Genomic DNA, 17162 nt, shown 5'->3' with positions numbered 1-17162 from the left:
CAATCATGAGTCTTGCAGGAATCAGCTGATCTTCCTGATCAGCTGACACTTCCCCTGCTTGTATAAAGGTCCTGAGTTCAGGCCCGCGCACGCGTAGCTCTCCATCTGCCTATGTGCACTAACAGACCCAGCCACACCAAGCGCATGCTGCTGCATGCAAACCACCACGTTGGACGCGGAAACAGCCGCTTTGCTGTCAGGACATGCGGCGGCTTTTCCGCATTCCACCATACTACCAGACGCGTGTCTATGCGTGCAACCGCTGCTTTGGGCGCGGAGTCAGCCGCCTTGCTCTTGGCATATGCGGCGGCTTTTCCGCGTTTTCTCACAGTATACTTAAAATTCAATTAAAAATATTGTTAAAAAAAGAGTCTTGAAGTGCAGACAATTGTAAAGGATCCTCGATTTTCTGTACAGTAATATGTTGCATATTAGCTCCAAACAAAATAGTGAAAATAGAATTTACTGCATTGGCTTACAAATGTAAACAGGATTGTGAATCAGTGATATTTCCCCTTTATGTTGAAATGGTGACATCTTGTGGGAAGCTGTAAAAATGCAGTAGAATAGAGTGTGCTAAGTTGATGAAGCCAAACAAAAGCATAATAGCATAGAATAACAGCCAAATGGACAAGACAGTGGCATGGGTAGCAGCGCTTAGAATATCTCATGCACAGCAGGATATTTTGAAACCAGAAATACAGAAAAAAGAGCTTTAAAACCTGCAGTAAAGATTTTACAGAGATGTTTTTATCCTTGAACTTCACTATATGTCTACCTCGCAAATTATATAAGTTTATCAAGTATTTTTTTCTAAAGGAAAATGCACTTTAAATTTAGGAATAAGGAATCTCAGGGAATCAAACAATTTTCTGTCCATGTAGACAATATACCCAGTGAATTTGTAAAGAAGTCCTGATCACTGCAGGGTATTAGTATTATTATTTCCCATATATAAAAGTAACAAGTTAATTGTACAAATTCTGGTGAACATTATTACATCATCTTGACTTTTCTCATTTGGGAATGAAGAGTTTTCTCAAAAGCATTTAGTTTGTAAAAGCCTTTTTGCAACTGTCAGAACATTTGTTCTATTTGGCATTCTGAAGTTAATTACATTTAAGTATGTCATATTTAATAGAAATTTGCTTGCAGTCTGTCGGAAATAACACTTATGGGGAACTCTAACACTAACATACATCTAGTAAAGTTGATTGGTCTACTTTCTAAGTTTTTATTGTTGACAGAAGCTCCTGTACTTGCAAAAACACAGGCCAAGCACTGATTGTTTCTTACCACTGCCCTCTGAAGTACTTCAGAATCAGAATCAGAATCAGAATTATTTATTTTGCCAAGTACAACGGGGGTTGTAACCAGAATTATTTTTGGCACATACAGGGTCGGCGATGGTACAGTGACAGCATGATAGAATAAGAACAAGTAGTTACAGCAATAGCAGAGATATACAAGCGATCAACATCATCATATACATTACGCATGGCACGTTGCAGAATACATTAATACGGTGGAGGAGCCCCAGTGGGGTCCGTCTGAGTGCTATGTCAAGCGGAGCAGCCACAATCTGTGCGGCGCTCACTACTCTGCAGCAGTTACAGACAGCCCACCGCATGTCCTGCAAAGTGCAGATGGAGAGAGAGAAGATAGAAAAGAAGGAACTATAGGAGAGAGTCTAAGGGTCCCCCTTAGGTGGCAAGTGACAGTCCTGGCCATGTTTGCAAAAATGTAGCCATAGGCTTGCGGCCTGGTCCAGTGTGGATGGTAGGAAGCTGTGCTTCTTGCGCCTGTGGCTGTGCTTCCAAAATGATTGACCCTTTGGAGCCTGGCCTGAATGGTTTACAAACTTTTGGCTGTAGTGCAGAGCTTCCAGGGAGGGAGGGCTGCAATGACCTTGCAGCATACATTGCTGGCCTGAGATTAGGAGACTGAGTTCTTGGCTTGTGTTGGCTCTGATGAAATCAGAGCAAAATGCAGAGCAAAGATTCCAATTTGGCAGCTTAGGATGCCTGAGCCTGACTCCCCAGCACAGGCTGTCCAGCAGCAGCAGCATGGTGAAGCAGCTGTAACACACGGTGAACGGCTCCCCTTCCAGGCTTCGGAGGCCTGGGTACAGATGCCTGTGTGGGTGGAGGGCCTCGGGTGGAGTGTTTTGGACAGGCTGGCAGCTATTGTCTGGAAGGCAGTTGGATTAACCAGGCAGGGGGGGGGGGGGCGGATGGCTCACATACCTTAGCAGCAGAGCGGAGGAGCAGCATTCAGTGCAGTGGTGATGACGGCTCGACCATCTCCGGAACCGCCGCCAGAGTACTGTGTCCCCACGTGGTTCTGCAGAGAGCGGAGGAGCGGCCAGAGTGGTAGCAGTGGCAAGGGCTCGACTTCCTCAGAGCCTCTGATCTGGAGCTCCTGGGTCCCCATGCGATGACTAAGAGAACGGAGGATGGAGGAAGAGCAGCCAGGGGGGTAGCAGTGGTATGGCTACAACCTCCTCATAGCCGCTGCTGGAGCCCGGATTGCGTCCACGTGGTGTGCCGGGCACACTCATCATGCCGGTAGCTGCAGTCGGCCACTACAAGCATCGCCGTCCATCCAGATTTGCTGTTCGTCAGTATTCCGCCGGGAAGGCCAAGAGGCGTCCCCACATGCAATCTGGCCGGAGGTCCAGGGGGGAAAAGGTAGGAAAAAAGAGTTACCAGCCAGAGCCCCTGCGGCCGTGGCTACCTATCCGGCGCCATTTTGCTGTGGTTACTTACATGGGGAAAAAAAAATTCTGCCCAGTATCACTGACCCGCTTGCAGGGCTGGATTTGTACTTTCCCCACCACCCTCCACCCAACAACATTGTGTCCAACAACCTGATTAACAATTACTGGTTTGAAGGAGGAAAAACCTGTTCTAGTGACTCGTGTATACAATATGTGTATATTTTCTCTCAGCTGAAAAAGGATTGTATTTCCTTTTAAAACAGTGAGTCACACAGTAGTGAAGTAGAAGAGCAGTGTTCACCTCTCTGTAATCAGAGACCTGTTGCTTAGCTATCAAAAGCTATCAATTCACTGATAAGAAAATTGTAAGTGATTTTCCTCCATATGGGACTGAAGTACTGTATAGGTTGTTTTCAGCAAGCAGCTTCTTTTCTATTTTGTAAATGAACAGTTATCCTGTCTCTTACAATCTGGTAGATACATCCACTGCTGCTGACCCGATAACAATGGATTTAGCAAGGCTATTGAGTTTGGAAGAAAAAGAAAAAATGCACCTATGCATATTGAAATGCTACTTTTATTGCTGATGGCTAACACGGTACAATACTCTACTCCTACATTTAAAATGAGCCAGCAAGGGGTTAAACTTGAGTATAGAGTCTGCTGCCATAAATTTCTCTAGGAGAAAAAAAAAATGTATCAGTCCAGGGGGTAAGAGAAGAAGGAATGTGGCTGACCAGTTATGCTGTCTGACAGTTGGAGTTCTAAAGTGGAGCTGATAATCCTGTGAATGGGTGCTGTGCAGGAAAACGTCTTACTGGATCAGTTCTGCTTTCTATAAACCTGGTACTAATCCCTGAAACTTGTGTGTCCTGGATCACTATGGATAGCAGATGCAGCAGAGCAAGCTGTGACTGTCTCATCACATACCATGAAGTAAGGAAGATGCACGGAACTCTGGAATTCAGTCTGTGTGTGTGGCAAAGAAGGGCAGCTTCAGAGCAGGAGAGATAATTTAATTTGAAATGTGGCTTCTTATCTCTCTTAAAGGAACACTATTGATTAACATTTTTTTTTACTTGGGATTGAGAGAGTCCCTGAAGTGCTGCTAAGTAGTATTATATACATTTCACTTGCTTATCTCTTTTGTTTACCATATCAAATTCCTCTTACTCCTAATTGATGACAAATCTGACGACCCAGTGAACCATGAGGGGAGGGGGATTCACTCACACTACATCTGTTAACCCTGTGTGTGAGAAAGCTCTCACTAGCCGCAGCTGCCTGTGTCCTGTGTCAATGACTGAACTGTCTGCAGAGAGCAAATGTAACTTATTATAAACACTTGTAATTGTGTGTGAAACCTGACACCACAGCTTTTCATACTTTTTTTTTGCTTTCAGAGAAAAATACTGTAGTCAGATATGCAAAAAAAACACTGGCTGTGCATTGAAGCAGACACCCCTTTTGCAAATGATTTGTTACAATAGAGCTAAATCCCACACACAATGCATTAAAGCTTTTGCCTCTGATATAAATAGTAGGAAAATGTTTACACAGCTACTTAGACATTATTTGAAGATTGCCATTTTAGAACACGTGGATATTGATAGTGTTCCTTTAAGGGGAATCTGAAATTAAAATACACTTATGACACAACGCATTCTATGTGTAGTACAGCTAAGGGTGGCCACTAACGATCCCATTTCTAGAAAAAAATTGTTTGAGCGATCAGATAATTCTGATCAGAAGTGAAATATTGTAATACATCATTCACTACATCATCAATGAACCAATCTTTGCTTCCTATCTATCAAACCAAGAAAATAAAATTTTCGGTTTGACGAAAATCCAATCAGATTGTGTCCATTAACAGAGATTATTTACAACCAATTCGATCAAATACGATCAGAGTTATCTGATTGCTCAAGCATTAGTAGCCAAATGTAATATTCGAGGCAGCTGCGGCGAACAGCACCGTCGCCGCAGCTGCCTCCATGCGGCCATTCGTCCATTCGGCGTGCAGGGCTCCGAGGACGGAACTTTCTTCCGTGCAGGGGACTGCCATAGCGCGCGGGCGCGTCTATAGATGGGAGCTTTATGCGGGGAGGAAGCCCGTCAGCTGACCTGCTGGTCGGCTGACGTCAGGGGAGACCCACGGCGTCCAGGATTGGCTGATGAGAAGGGGGCGTGCCAGTGAGGTCTCCTCTGCTTCATAAGCCTCCGGGCTGCATTGCTACTTTGTCTGTTGTCGTGAATACTTGCGTGTGAGTGCGCAGACCTTAGGTAGTTCCCTGGTGTTGATGCTACGGATTTCACACCAAGCTTAGGAATTTTGCAGTCTTGTTATTGTTATTTTGTTAGACTAGTTCCGGGGTGTTGTTGCCAAGGATTTCACACCCAGGCTAGGATATTATTATTGTATTGATCTCCTGTGTACGACTCTGGCTAGCACTCTGACTTTAAATCTGTTTTCTGATCTTGTACTTCTGCCCATCTGTCTACCTGTTGTTGAACCTCTGCCTGATTACTGATTACTCTCTTGTCTCACGATTTTGTATTTACTTACCTCTCTGTTGCCAAACCTTGCCTGCCTGACCATTCTACTCACCAGTGGGCCCTCATAGTTACATAGTTACATAGTTATTTTGGTTGAAAAAAGACATATGTCCATCGAGTTCAACCAGTACAAAGTACAACTCCAGCCCGTCCCCCACATACCCCTGTTGATCCAGAGGAAGGCGAAAAAATCCCCACAAGGCATGGTCCAATTAGCCCCAAAAGGAAAAATTCCTTCCTGACTCCAGATGGAAATCAGATAAAATCCCTGGATCAACATCATTAGGCATAACCTAGTAATTGTAGCCATTGATGTCTTTCAATGCAAGGAAAGCATCTAAGCCCCCTTTAAATGCAGGTATAGCGTTTGCCATAACGACTTCCTGTCCTCGCCACTGGTGAGGTACTAGTTACACCAGCCTCTCTGGTGGAACCGTTCTGTTAAAGCTGTAGTACAGCCCCAATTACCTGCTCTTATAGGGTATCTGTCACTTTAGTATTATTGTTTCTCCTAGACTACTGTTCAGTCTGGGTCACCCGCCCCTCGGGTGTTCTCGTGCCTGCAGTACTGTCTGAATCACCCGCTCCCCGGGAGATTCAGCCTCTTCGTTATTGTACTCTCCAGCCTGCTGGAACTTGTACACTAGTGCACGCTTAGTGTACTGATAGTACCTTACCAGCCCCTCTGGTGAGGTCTGGTCAAACTATTAAAGTTACTGTTGCACCCAAACACTTACACTTTGCTAGGTGTCCAGAGGTTAGTCATACTTGTATTATTGGTGATTCTGCAGATCACTAATAATCAGGTATACGTCTGTATTGTTGGTGATACTGCAGATCATCAATAATCAGATACTCTCTGTGTGCTGACACCAACCATTACAGAACAACAGACCATAAAGTATCATGGAGGCGCTCTGCCAACGGGTCGACGTGTTAACTGTCACCGTTAATGAACTCATTAAAACGATGGAGGCTCAACAGACTCAGATTAACCAACTATCTGAGTCAGTTAACCGTCGTTTAGATCCTAATACCCAAGTGTCTCCCCCTTCTGTGATCGAGCCGAGGGTACCCCCACCAGAAAAATTCTCGGGGCATCGCTCGGACTTTAGTAATTTAAAGCATAGGTGCTTGTCTTATTTTGAATTACGACCCATTTCCTCAGGCACTGAAGCTCAACGGGTTACGTTCCTTAAGACTTTATTGTGTGGGGATTCCCAGTCATGGGCATATAGTCTCCTTACAGGGCATGAGGCCTTGGTCTCGGTAGAGGAGATTTTTTAAAGCCATGGCTGTAATTTATGATGACCCTGATTTGGCAGTGACATCTGAGAGGAAGTTAAAAACCCTCAGACAGGGCCAAGGTTCTGTTGAGATTTATGCGGCAGAGTTTCGGAGATGGGCAGTATCAGCCAGCTGGGGGCAGTACGCACTCTTGGACTGTTTCTTGTCCGGATTGTCTGACGCAGTGTCTGATCTAATGTTGGGACATCCAGAACCCAAAACTCTGGATGAGGCCATTTCTTTGCCTGTCAAGATTGATAGATGAGTTTGTTACCAAAAACAAACTCGGGCTAAACCCCCAAGAAAGTTCACCTCGTGTACTTTCTCAGCTGCATCGCCTTCCTCTCCACCAGCTGACAAGCCAATGCAAATTGGGCAGGCTAAGCTCTCGGAGGTAGAAAAAAATCGAAGATGAGCCGAGAAGTTATGCCTATACTGTGCCGATAAAGGGCATATGGTTTCAGCTTGTCCTAAAAAGGCGGAAAACGCTATCGCCTAGGAGTAGCCGGAGGTACTACCCTAGGCGATATTGCTATACCTCTAAGTAATAAACGCATATTGCTTCCTTGTACAAGCTCCTGGGAGGGACAGGTTCACACAACTGAAGCTTTTGTAGATTCTGGATCAGCAGTTAATGTTATGTCGTCAAGCTTCGCCAATCAGTTTGGTTTTACATTGCTTCCACTGGGGGAATTTAAAGCATAGGTGCTTGTCTTATTTTGAACTACGACCCATTTCCTCAGGCACTGAAGCTCAACGGGTTACGTTCCTTAAGACTTTATTGTGTGGGGATTCCCAGTCATGGGCATATAGTCTCCTTACAGGGCATGAGGCCTTGGTCTCGGTAGAGGAGTTTTTTTAAAGCCATGGCTGTAATTTATGACGACCCTGATTTGGCAGTGACATCTGAGAGGAAGTTAAAAACCCTCAGACAGGGCCAAGGTTCTGTTGAGATTTATGCGGCAGAGTTTCGGAGATGGGCAGTATCAGCCAGCTGAGGGCAGTACGCACTCTTGGACTGTTTCTTGTCCGGATTGTCTGACGCAGTGTCTGATCTAATGTTGGGACATCCAGAACCCAAAACTCTGGATGAGGCCATTTCTTTGGCTGTCAAGATTGATAGACGAGTTTGTTACCAAAAACAAACTCGGGCTTAACCCCCAAGAAAGTTCACCTCGTGTACTTTCTCAGCTCCATCGCCTTCCTCTCCACCAGCTGACAAGCCAATGCAAATTGGGCAGGCTAAGCTCTCGGAGGTAGAAAAAAATCGAAGGTGAGCTGAGAAGTTATGCCTATACTGTGCCGATAAAGGGCATATGGTTTCAGCTTGTCCTAAAAAGGCGGAAAACGCTATCGCCTAGGAGTAGCCGGAGGTACTACCCTAGGTGATATTGCTATACCTCTAAGTAATAAACGCATATTGCTTCCTTGTACAAGCTCCTGGGAGGGACAGGTTCACACAACTGAAGCTTTTGTAGATTCTGGATCAGCAGTTAATGTTATGTCGTCAAGCTTCGCCAATCAGTTTGGTTTTACATTGCTTCCACCGGGGGAACGGATTAAAATTACGGCGGTGGATGATTCTCCACTGCCTGTCACCATAACTCAGACCCCTGAATTGGTATGCCAGCTGGGAGCCCTGCATAGGGAAATAATACAGTTCCTGGTCTTAGAGATCTCCACATCCACGGTCATCTTAGGCATGCCTTGGTTAAAGAAGCATTCTCCAGACATTGACTGGCATACCAGACAGCTGATAAGCTGGTCTGCCTTCTGTCATGACCACTGTTTAAACCAGGTTCCCATTGCGGTAAATGAGCTCGGAACTAGTGAACAGGATCCAGAACCCTCTGGGGCGCAGGTTGACTTGGATTGGGCGTCAGAGCTGGGTCCTTTTCAACAAGAAGTTCCTGAGGATAAACCAGAGGGAGTTCTTTTTGTTCCTCTCCACTTGAGATTTAAAGTTTTGGAGGCATTCCATGCCCATAAAAATGCGGGTCACCCGGGAGTGTCTCGCGCCTTAGAATTATTAAATCGGAGTGTTTTGGTGGCCCTCCGTCACTACTGATTGTAAGGAGTTCGTGGGAAGTTGTGCTGTTTGTGCCAGGAGCAAAGCTTCTAGGCGAGCACCTGCCGGCACTTTACAGCCTCTTCCCGTGCCAGAGGAACCTCGGACCCATGTGTCCACGGACTTCATGGGCGAACTGCCTCTCTCTGAGGGCAAAACGGTCATTTGGGTGGTAGTCGACCGGTTTAGTAAAATGGCACACTTCATCCCCTTGAACGGACTCCCCTCTGCCCAGGAACTGGCAGAGCTGTTTATCCTCCACATCTTCAGACTGCATGGGATTCCTCAGGATGTGGTGTCTGATAGGGGAGTCCAGTTCACTTCGCGTTTCTGGAAGGCATTTTGTCAGCAATTGGGGATGAAGTTGTCCTTTTCCTCCGGCTACCACCCACAGACCAATGGTCAGACTGAGAGGGTAAACCAGGCGCTAGAGCAGCTCCTCAGGTGCTATGTGGCCGATGCCCAGACCGCTTGGGTCAGATTTTTACCATATGCTGAATTCGCCCACAATAATTTGAGGTCTACCTCATCAAGGTTCTCCCCATTCCAGGTTGTTACAAGGAGATCACCCACATTTTCACCCTTGCCAGTGGTAGCTTCACCTTTCCCTGCTCTAGAAAACTGGTCAGAGACTATGAGAGACATTTGGAATAAGGTGAAGCAAAATTTGCGAAAAGCTTTTTTGACTCAAAAGAGGCAAGCCGACAAGAAACGGCCGGTGGAATGGAAGTTAACACCAGGAGATTTGGTGTGGATTTCCACACGACACTTGCCCTATTGCTAAGAAAATAAATAATGTTACCTACAAAGTGTCACTTCCCCCCAGTTTCAGGGGTGGTAGGATATTCCATGTGTCGCTTTTAAAGCCTGCAATGTATGTGGATGCCACTCCCCCCCCCCCTCCTGTGGTGGTCAATGGAGTACCGGAATACGAAATAGAAAAAATGTTGGATTCCCGGCGAGTACGTAGGTCTTTACAGTATCTGGTCCACTGGCGAGGGTATGGTCCAGAAGAGCGGTCCTGGGTACCACTCTCTCGCATGCATGCTGAAGAGCTCAGGATGGAGTTTCATAAAAGGCATCCTGATAGGCCAGGTGGTGCGTGTTCGGAGCCCACGCCTAGAAGGGGGGGTACTGTAATATTGGAGGCAGCTGCGGCGAACAGCACCGCCACCGCAGCTGCCTCCATGCGGCCATCCGCCCGTTCGGCGTGCAGGACGCCGAGGACGGAACGTTCTCCCATGCAGGGGGCTGCCATAGCGCACGGGCGCGCACATAGACGGGAGCTTTATGCGGGGAGGAAGCCCATCAGCTGACCTGCCGGTCGGCTGACGTCAGGGGAGACCCACGGCGCCCAGGATTGGCTGATGAGAAGGGGGCGTGCCAGTGAGATCTCCTCTGCTTCATAAGCCTCTGGGCTGCATTGCTACTTTATCTGTTGTCGTGAATACTTGCGTGTGAGCACGCAGACCTTAGGTAGTTCCCTGGTGTTGATGCTATGGATTTCACACCAAGCTTAGGAATTTTGCAGTCTTGTTATTGTTATTTTGTTAGACTAGTTCCGGGGTGTTGTTGCCAAGGATTTCACACCCAAGCTAGGATATTATTATTGTATTGATCTCCGGTGTACGACTCTGGCTAGCACTCTTTGAATCTGTTTTCTGATCCTGTACTTCTGCCCATCTGTCTACCTGTTGCTGAACCTCTGCCTGATTACCGATTACTCTCTTGCCTCATGATTCTATACCGATATGTACCTTCCTGTTGCTGAACCTCTGCTTGATTACTGATTACTCTCGTGTCTCATGATTTTGTAATTTCTTACCTCTCTGTTGCCAAACCTTGCCTGCCTTACCATTCTACTCACCAGTGGGCCCTCACCACTGGTGAGGTACTAGTTACACCAGCCTCTCTGGTGGAACCGTTCTGTTAAAGCTGTAGTACAGCCCCAATTACCTGCTCTTATAGGGTATCTGTCACTGTAGTATTATTGTTTCTCCTAGGCTACTGTTCAGTCTGGGTCACCCGCCCCTCAGGTGTTCTCGTGCCTGCAGTACTGTCTGAATCACCTGCTCCCTGGGAGATTCAGCCTCTTCGTTATTGTACTCTCCAGCCTGCTGGAACTTGTATGCTAGTGCACGCTTAGTGTACTGATAGTACCTCACCAGCCCCTCTGGTGAGGTCTGGTCAAACTATTAAAGTTACTGTTGCACCCAAACACTTACACTTTGCTAGGTGTCCAGAGGTTAGTCATACTTGTATTATTGGTAATTCTGCAGATCACTAATAATCAGGTATACGTCTGTATTGTTGGTGATACTGCAGATCATCAATAATCAGATACTCTCTGTGTGCTGACACCAACCATTACACCAAAAATGAGTCTCATACTGATTCCAGTACAGGAAGAGCTAAAGTGACACTGAAGCAAAAAAAAAAACTTCATGATATAATGAATTGGTTGTGTAATATGGATAATTAATAGAACATTAGTAGCAAAAACAATGGTGTCATATTTTATTTTCAGGTATGTAACTTTTTTTATAACATTGCATCATTCTCTTATACTGGTTAAGTGCACCACCTTTGACATTGGAAACCAGGGTATGAATCCTGGCTAGGGGCAGTACCTATTCAGCAAGGAGTTCAACGCAAGACTCCCTAACACTGCAGGGTGGCCTCTTGAGCGCATCCTAGTGGCTGCAGCTCTTGAGCGCTTTGGGTCCGACAGTAGTGAGTGCTCGTTCCCTGCAAATCTTGCGATGAGCGAGAGGATGCACAGACGCATCCTAGAGGAACAAGGGAGCCACTTTGTGGCTGCCATCCTGCATTAGGCGGTCACAGAGTGGTTAAAACCTTTCTCCTAAGAAATGTGCAGCCTGGAAGTGATCCAAGTGGTCACCAATTTCTTCTCCCCTCTCTTTAAAGAGAACCCAAGGTGTGTTTAAAGAATGTTATCTGCATACAGAGGCTGGATCTGCCTATACAGCCTAGCCTCGGTTGCTATCCCAAACCCCCTAAACCCCCTACACTCTGCAATCCCCCATAAATCACAGCCGTGCTGTGAGGCTGTGTTTACATCTGTAGTGTCAGTCTCAGCTGCTCCCCCGCCTCCTGCATAGCTCCGGTCCCTGCCCCCATCCCTTCCCTCCAATCAGCAGGGAGGGAAGGGATGCAGGCGGGGACTGGAGTTCTGCAGGAGGCGGGGAGAGCAGCAGACTGACACTATAGAGATAAACACAGCCAGCTCTGACAAGCTGTTTGTCAGCAGCATGGCTGTGATTTATGAGGGATTGCAGAGTGCAGGGGGACCTTAGGGGGGTTTGGGATAGCAACAGAGGCTGGGCTGTATAAGCAGATCCAGCCTCTGTAAGCAGATAACATTCTTCAAACCCACCTCGGGTTCTCTTTAAGAATAACTACATGCACCATGGAGAAACTCGAATACAGTAAACTATTAGGGACCTTTTCCACAAAGAAACTCTAGCTGTGTTGTAATCACATTTCTTTTTATTTCCACTACCGCACTGGGTGTATGGCACAATTGTGGTGCATTGCATTTTTTTGATGGGACAAAAAAAACTCAGTAGGAGAATTAGTTTGAATTGCCTAATCTTGGGGAAAATAACAATAGCGCCATGATTGCTTTGTGATTTTCTTGTGCTCTGATACAAAGTATCAGAGCACCCATGCAGCAAAAATGCAGCAGGCCAGAAAATGTGATAAATGAGAAAAAATGAATCACACTAGTAAAAAAACAGCACAGTGATTTACATGTTAATTCTGCTGCAGTACCAATCCGCAAAAATGCATGCAATTCTATTTCTGGAATGAATTGCAGCTAGTGGAAATGTGTCCTTACAGTCTAAATGTGCACCATACCAAGGGACACACATTGGGTAAACAGTGTCAGCAGATAATCAGTCAAGGCAAGGCAACTTCACATACAGAGGGGTAAAAACAAGCAAGGGAAATCATCTAGAGAAGGTTGGCATTATTTTAGAATTATAACACAATGTGTATACAGTATTATGTTAGAAGATTAATAAAAATTAGTGCTTTCAGTACTCCAGTACACTCTGATCATAAGCTTTGTTGTAGAATGCAGACTAGTTCTACCTGAGAAAAAAAACTGTTGAAAATATGCATTATTTTCTTTTTGAAAATTGCTTTTTACTTAGGTTATAAAGTCTGAGTTCCTGCCAGAAACATACAGCCTTTACAGAGAAATAAATCTACTGCTCCTGATCAGAACCAGGGTGTTCAAAGCAATACATTATTTTCTTCTGCTGCATTATATCTTGTCTGGTTCTGGTATACAAAGCAAAGTAAGTCCCTGTACAGAATGCAAGTTTTCAAGGATAAAGGTTCTCTATTTTGATCATACAATAGTTTTTTTTTTCTCTTAACTTTAAGGTTCTTGGATTGGATAATTATATAAATATAATAACTAATAGTGCTTCAATGAAATATAATTATTGGAATGATATTTCATTGAAGCACTATTATTAGTTAATTAGTCCCAGTTTAGGAGAAGATCCAAAGTCCTTATTTATAATATGCCTAATTGTAGTGGACATAGGTACACTTTCAGATCTGTGCATCATGCACACTATTATGTCTATCTATCCAATATTATGGGTCTCCAAAGAAGAGGTGGCCAAAGATTGAATGTTGATGCTTCACTGGGCTTTGGTCTGGTTGTGTTACTCCACTCACTGCTGACTGTTCACAGCGACTGCAAAATGAGTAACCAAAAAAACTCTATGGGCTTGATTCACAAAGTGGTGTAACTGTTGGCATGGCTGTTAGCATGGCTTTTTGCGCATTTTAGCATGTTTTCACGTGAAAAAACAGTTATCACATACAAAAATTCACGTTCGCGCATTAACATAATTTTTTGTGTGTTAACGTTCGCGCTATAACATTAAATTTATCGAGCAAATGCGAAAAATTTGCGTTAACGCATGAACGCGAATTTATGCACGCGAAAACCGTTATCACGTGAAATTTTGCACAAAGCACTTTTCACAGCGTGCTAACAGTTAGCACTGTTTTGTGAATCAAGCCCTATGTCTGGCTGGTATGTGAATGGTATGAGTGTTGGGGGAGGAGGGATAACATAATTTGCATTTGAGTAGTATGTGGCTAATATAAGTGTATATGTTTATTTTATTTATTGGAAGGGGGTGGCATGATATATTTGTCAGAGAACCTGACATGATATATGGCAAAGACCTTGTAAAAAGACCTAGAAGTAGGCAGGAGGGAGGCAAAATGTAGCTGTTAAATGTCTACTTCTGCAATGGGAGCTGTATCCACTGGCGTAACTATCAGGGAGCACACCCCGCAATCACACGTGAGGGGTGATAGCCCAGCAGGGAGGAGGATCCCAGACTTATTTATTCCTCCTCCATCAGGACAGCACAGGAGAAATGTTATCAGATTTCTGTTGAAATGTGTTCAAAATTGAATATGCAAGATGGTAAATGAATTGCTATCTACTGGTGAAATACCAATACCCACCTGAGTACGGGTGAGCAAGCATATTTATGATGCGTTAAGCATAAACTTATCATTGTAGACCTGCCAGTTATTCTTTTGTTTTCTTTTTGAGTCTGTTGTGTTTTGCCTTAGCTCATATGCATAACTAGTTGTTGCAGGGTCCCCAGCAAAACCCTGCCAGATGAAACCCTACCGGCCAAACTTAAACACCCCAGTATTTGGTAGCCTGTGATCCCAGATTTAGGTAGTCTCCACTCCCTAGATATAGCAGCTTGCTCAGTGCAACTTTGTACCATTCAGCTTAACTTCTTGTAGCTCTGCACGTCATATGGCATGCATCAGGAGTTGCAAAGAAATAGACTGTATGGTGGGCAGCTGTACCGAAGGCAAGTGAGGGCTTAGTCTTACCATCTACTGGAAGCTGGTAAAGTATGATTCTCCACTGACTGCTGCTCTGCAAGTCACCACGGGAGTCAGTTCCACTAGCCCTCGGATCCCCCATGATGGCAAGGGCTGCTAATTGTTATGCCACTAACTTACCTTATTGTGCAATGCTGTTCACATTGAAGTGTGTATGTTTCTGCATTTTCGGGAAAACTGTTTGAATGGTAATAACTGAATTAGAATTACAATATTTAATAAGTGGTGGCCAAATAAATAGAACATGTAAGGGTGGGCTGCTTGTGGTTGGTCGGTGGCTATGTGAAATGTGAAAATGTTTGAGTGGTTGTGTAGATAGGGTAGTAAGTATGAATTCGTTTTTAGTATCTAGGAATGTAAACAGTGTTAATGGGTCTATAGCCTCTCAAGGTGTGTACAGTGTAACTGGCCCCTTACTCCTTACGGATGTGTACATTGGAACATACATAAGTCTACTTGTGTTGACGTGATGATGCTGTAAGTATCTAGAGTTGCAGGGGTGGTGTAAGACTCAAACATTGTATACTGTTGCCTTCTAGGTCCTTACTGCTCAGATCACTTTTAGTAAATGTATCAAGATGTAACTAATAAAACAGCATTAAGGCACAATACATATTTCTTTCAATGATGAAAAATAAACACATATTTTACATATTATTTTACATATTAATTTGCAAATGTTTACACTACAAAAGTCATGTTGTATTTGCCTAAAGTGTAACTGTAAATTATTATTTTTTTTTTATTTAGTGGAAAGACATGCGATGATGTATGAGAGATAATTATAGTTTACCAGGTGGAACCAGGTAAAACCTGAAGTACTTGGAGATTTAAAAAACAAAACAATAAGACACTAAAGAATTTACAGAATCTCAGCATTGCTGGATGGACTATGTGACTGCATTTATACAAACACATTAAAGCTGGCCATAAACATATAAATGGCCACCTAATCTTCCAAAACAATTGATTCCTTTCAGAAAAGAATCAGTTCAGAAGGAATTGATTCCTATCATACACTGCGAATGAATTTCCAATTTTTTCCCCCAGGGAATCACGTGAGCTGGCCGCGGTGACGGACCTAGCCCGTTTTTAAACGGGCTAAGTCACTGGTGTAGTATAATAAGCCCCACAGCATAATACAATGATAATGATGAACAGTAAGAGACAGTTCATGCCTATATTTTGCAGACAAGCAGCAGTGCCTTCTTTTGTATAACTTGTACCACTTGTGTGTAAAATGTGACTTAAACGTCGCTTCATCATTGCTCATATTATAGAATATGGATCTGGCTAGTTTTTTATAATATTTCTTCTCATTTACATCTCGACATTAGCAGGAAATCTTTTGATTATTGCATTGGTGGCAACCAGTGCTCATCTTTGGTCTCCAATGTACTTTTTCCTAAGCAATCTATCTTTATCAGTGGTTATTTTTACAACCAATACTGTTCCCAACATGTTACACAACTTATTATCATCAGGAGATGGATCTATATTTTTTGAAGGATGTCTCACCCAGTATTACTTTTTTAGCTCTACTTCTTCAATGGAATGTTTGCTTCTTGCTATCATGTCCTATGACCGATATTTGGCCATATGCAGTCCATTACATTATGCTTCCCTGATCAATTTCCAAGTTTGCAGCCAAATAGCAGTTTGGGCATGGCTAGCTGGGTTCATAATATCAATGATAACTCTTACTATGTTATGCAAATCAAAAGTTTGTGGGCCTAATATAATAGACAACTTTTTTGTGATCTCACACCTCTCATAGAACTTTTATGCTCGGACACCATTATAATACAGATAGAATCATTTTTATTTGCAACTCTTTTAACATTATTTCCATTTGTATTTTTTATTGCAACCTACATTATTATACTTTATAATATTCTCAACATTCCATCCTCGACGGGTAGAAAAAAGGCTTTCTCCACCTGCAGCTCCCATCTAGTTGTTGTTTCTGCTTATTATGGAACTTTAATCACCATGTATGTAGCACCATCCAGGAAACACATATCTAATATAAGCAAGGTGCTATCATTACTTTATACTGTAGTTACCCCTTTTTTTTAAACCCAATAGTGTACAGCTTTCGGAATCAAGAAATTCACAATGCAATAAACAAAGCTCTGAAAAAAGTGAAACATATTGCACAGAGATGACCTTCATTAACTATTTTTGGACTGCAAGGTTCTGGCCACTTAAGAACCACTTAAGAACCAGAGCCTTTTTTTGTAATGCCAAGGAAGAAGCTCAGCTGTCATATGGCAGCCGAGTCTGCAGCAGCAGTAGTGTTGGGCGAACACCTAGATGTTCGGGTTCGCGAACATTCGCCGAACATCACCGCGATGTTCGGGTGTTCGACCCGAACTCCGAACATAATGGAAGTCAATGGGGACCCGAACTTTCGTGCTTTGTAAAACTTCCTTACATGCTACATACCCTAAATTTGCAAGGTATGTGCACCTTGGGAGTGGGTACAAGAGGAAAAAAAATTAGCAAAAAGAGCTTATAGTTTTTGAGAAAATCGATTTTAAAATTTCAAAGGGAAAACTGTCTTTTAAATGCGGGAAATGTCTGTTTTCTTTGCACAGGTAA

General features: G+C 43.9%; 1 pseudogene; it reads left to right on the top strand.

Moving 5' to 3' along the window:
• Window positions 1–8826: 8826 nt before the first annotated feature.
• Window positions 8827–16726, top strand: LOC137524753 (olfactory receptor 11A1-like; annotated as a pseudogene).
• Window positions 16727–17162: the final 436 nt, after the last annotated feature.

This window comes from Hyperolius riggenbachi, chromosome 1 (genome assembly GCF_040937935.1).
Source record: "Hyperolius riggenbachi isolate aHypRig1 chromosome 1, aHypRig1.pri, whole genome shotgun sequence".
Classification (NCBI taxonomy): domain Eukaryota; kingdom Metazoa; phylum Chordata; class Amphibia; order Anura; family Hyperoliidae; genus Hyperolius; species Hyperolius riggenbachi.
The sequence above is the reverse complement of the archived record's forward strand: the minus strand, read 5'-3'. Positions and strand labels throughout refer to the sequence as shown.